The 4,056-nt window shown below is 36.9% G+C and overlaps 1 protein-coding gene across 1 annotated transcript in view; it reads left to right on the top strand.

The window, feature by feature from the left end:
- The window catches only part of LOC107755490 (probable E3 ubiquitin-protein ligase TRIM8), an 18,222-nt gene extending 14,556 nt beyond the window's left edge, over nucleotides 1-3,666 (top strand). Inside the window, exon 7 of the mRNA XM_016572291.1 lies at nucleotides 3,657-3,666. The gene's annotated coding sequence lies outside the window, so the exon portion shown is untranslated. The remainder of the gene's footprint in view (nucleotides 1-3,656) is intronic.
- Nucleotides 3,667-4,056: the final 390 nt, after the last annotated feature.

Below are 4,056 nucleotides of genomic sequence, written 5' to 3'. Positions count from 1 at the left end.
CATGAAGTGATTTCCCAGCATTTTTTGAGCACTGACCAGTTGCAAATGTGATATTTATTTACAACAATTCAATAATAAGAAGTTAATATTGTGGTTTATATTAGACACAATATTGTCTGGTTTTTGCTAAATTGTGTAAGTGAAAATATTACCTATAAAGCCACAGAAGAACTCAATAAAACACAATAGGTGTTGGACTTGAAGCAGCACTGCACAGACCATTCTGTGTATGACATCAAAGTACTGCGAGAGCGATTAGACAGCATTTAAAATGTTTGTTTTGATGTCAAATAAGTCTTGCTGTTTTGCTTTTTTGTTAAAGCAGTGTTGCTTTTGTAAAGTTATACATCTACAGTTGTGTTGCTGGGTTTTAAAGCAGGATTGATTTTTTTTTTCTTCCTTATCACTCTGTATTTACAGGATTTCACTGTCTACTCTGTTCAAATGTGGATGAATTGCTACATGGAGATGTGTGCACACACTACTGTCAGAGCTGTGTGAGATCACTACCATCATGCTTTTGTGGGGTGGGGTGTTACATTTTTCTTGTTTTGTTTTGTTTTTTCCCCCATAGGTTTTTAACATTCTAAAAGCTCTTTATTCCAAATATACTACAAGCTAGTCAGTGTATTCAGCAGGTGTAATGTATTCTAAGTTGCTTCAGAAGTACTGGAACGTACAACAATAAAACAGTGCATTGACATAAAAAAGGAAATTTACTTTTGGTACTTGAGTACTTTTAAAAGCAAGTACTTCTGTACTTTTACTTAAGTAAAAATCTGTCTTTACAACTTTTACTTGTAATGGAGTAATATTTGACCAGCAGTATCTTTCACTCAAGTAATGGAGTTGAGGCATCTGTGTATATCTTTAGTTATATGATTTGTGGTGATTTAAAAGACATTAATTGCTATATTTACATAGTTAAGATGACATTTTGCAAACAACGTTGCTATTTATTATGATAGTATTGCGTTAGATGGCTTCATTGTGGTTAGCTTCTTTTCTTTAGTAGCTTAGCTTGTAGTAGCTAACTGCTTTTTCAAATAGTTAGCTTGACTACTGTCAGTAGCTTGCATCTTCAGACACTTTTTTTATGTTGTCAAGGAGACTGAAAGTATCTTTCAGTTAAATGCTTTTGTGTATTTATTCTTGGTGTGAACAGGTCTTAAAGGAATAGTTCACCCAAAAATGAAAATGTCCCCATGATTTACTCACCCTCAAGCCATCCTAGGTGAATATGACTTTCTTCTTTCAGACGAAAACAATCAGTGGTATATTTAAAAATGTCCTGGCTCTTCCAAGCTTTATAATTGCAGTGAATGGTGGTCGAGATTTTGAAGCACAAAAAAGTGCGTCCATCCATCATAAAAAGTGCTCCACATTGCTCCAGGGTAGAGCCCTGCACGGGCCTCAAATATAGGCCCTGGCCCGAGACGCTCAGGCCCTAGCCCAGCCCTTATCCAACAGCTTATCAGAATTACCGGCCCGAGCCGTCCCCCCCACCCCTTCTCCCAAAACAGCTTCAGCTATTAAAATAGTTCAGTTTTGTATGTAATGTCAAAGTGATTATATTTCGTTTCGTTTTTTTATTAAGTTAATTTAGAAAAACGTTTGGAGCATTTTTTTGTTCGTTAAATGTAAGTTTTTGTTTTTTAAAGTAGGCTAAGGACCAAGCGGCCAGCGGCAGACAGTGAGTTGATATAGCCTATGTAATATTTGATCAATTTAGCCTTCTCAAATCATCATATAAAACAGTTCAAGCATATCACAATGTTAGTTTAAATGTTTAACCTATATAAATGTGCACTATTAGACACATATCTAATCGTTTGTGAGGAGAGCTGGCCGCGCTGGCGCGATCACTTGCATTTGAAACAACTTAAAATATGTCTCATTTTTGCTCATAAAGGTAAGAGTAATATATCACTCAGAACTGTAAAGGGTCTACTTTTATTTGTGTGCACTCACAATATCAACAAAACGTTGTGCTTTTATAAAATAAAGGATAGGCCTACAGGATGCGCTTTCTGCAATTTCGGCCAGGAGCGCTTCACAACGATGACCCGAAACTCAGCGAATACTTGCCTTACAGACTTGTTAAATATGTCTATAGAAAGCTTTAAATTACTACTTTAAAACAAAATAATTCAAATCAAAAACAAAAACTCTTTTAAATATGCATTTCTCTCTAAAGGCGTGTCCAATGAGAAGATGGTGAGTCAGGATCATCATCTTCATCTTTGCGACACGGACTCAGAACACACTAATTTATTAATAAATAATTCAAATATCTCCTTACTATTTCCCCCGACACATTCATGGTAATTACTTTTGCTGGGGCTTTGCGGCACGCTTTAGCCTATTGCGTGTGCATTTTTTGCTAATTGTTTCCGCTAATTGTCATACACACGTTCACAAGAGAGTGGCCTTCCAGTGGATGACGTTGTAGGTGTAGCTTAAACTCTGGTGAGAATATGCTAGTTTTGTGAGAACCAAGTTTGGTTTACAGCAAAGGAAAAACAGTCTCCTCTTAGCTAATATTGAAAACGTTGACACTTTTCTTTACAAATCCTCGTTTTGTACTTCTAATTTGTTGTTTTACTATCTCCTGTGCACGTCTGCATTGTGGAGCACTTTTTATGATGGATGGACACACTTTTTTGTGCTTCAAAATCTCAACCACCATTCACAGCCATTATAGATTGGAAGAGACAGAATATTTTTCAATACAAACGATTGTATTCGTCTGAAAGAAGAAAGTCATAGAAGGATGGCTTGAGGGTAAGTAAATCATGGGGTAATTTTTTTAGTTTTTTGGGGGGGGGTGAACTATCCCTTTATGTACTTCACACCAAGAATGATAACTATAACAATAATTATATTAGTTCCCACACCAACAGACGTTGCTCAAGTCTGATTGGCTGTAAATGTTTTATTGTACATTAGCTGGAAAAAAAACATTCTGAAAGTGATTCCAACAACATTGTTCCTCTGTTTTGTTATCATTATAACTGTTGTGTGGACTTCCTTATTCTCATACAAGTTGAATGATTATTTAAACTTTATAGTTTTAATTATCATTAGGGCCAGTTTACACCAAAAACGATAACTATATAGACATCCACAACAGAGCTACAGTTTCGTCATCTGCTGTTTTAAATACTCAAACTTTAAAGTCAGGTGGATTCTGATTGGCTCTCAACGTTTTATGGTTCTTCAGCTGGAAAAAAAATCACACTGAAAGTGATTCCAACAATATGGTTCCTCTATATCATGTCGGTATCGTTAAGCTGTGGAATGGACTTCACATAGAATTAGAATGATTATTAAAACTTTATCATTATCATCTGCCTTTCAGTGTTTGTAGCAGTGATCTATCATAGGCTACAGCTTTTTTTCCCCCTGGGTGTGGCACTCTGAAATATTTCACAAACAGTTTTAATGCCACTAGCGACTGCCTTACGCTTTTTTTTTTTTGGTTTGAGTTCTCCTATGGTTTTTATGGTTTTATATTCAGTAGCTGCTTTTGAGGCTTATTGTAACCAGACCTTCTATTAGAAGGTCTCACAGGAAACTGGATGTCTATTAGATTAATGGAAAGTTTTGCTCTTAGGCAATAACACCCTCTTTTCTCTCTAAACCGGTTTTCACAGTCCAAAATACCTCAGCAGTCCACTGCCACTGTGATTTGTGTGTGTATGTGTGTGTTGGCTCTCAGTGTTATTGTGAGCTCCCTTAGCTGTGCTTACGAGAAAGAAACAATCCGTAGTGAAACTGTTTTACAGGAGGAAACTTTGCCCACAAAGCCCAGAATATCTTTGCACACTGGACTATTTTAACTGTGTCTCAGAGTGCAGGCACAGGTTGTTTTCCTGAAAGTCCAGCTGAGCTCAGGTTTACTTGTGGACCCTGGCCTCCAGCGTGCACCTTTTTTTTTTTGCTGATGCCTGCCTGAAGTCTTCTTCATCGTGAGCCCTTTTTCAGCCCTCAACGGCACTGAAGGAGTGAGTGTGTGTCATATCTTGTTGAAATGCCTTTGGTCATATTTCAGAG

Source organism: Sinocyclocheilus rhinocerous, unplaced genomic scaffold (genome assembly GCF_001515625.1).
Source record: "Sinocyclocheilus rhinocerous isolate Xijiao unplaced genomic scaffold, SAMN03320098_v1.1 scaffold140, whole genome shotgun sequence".
In the NCBI taxonomy this organism is placed as follows: Eukaryota; Metazoa; Chordata; class Actinopteri; order Cypriniformes; family Cyprinidae; genus Sinocyclocheilus; species Sinocyclocheilus rhinocerous.
The sequence above is the reverse complement of the archived record's forward strand: the minus strand, read 5'-3'. Positions and strand labels throughout refer to the sequence as shown.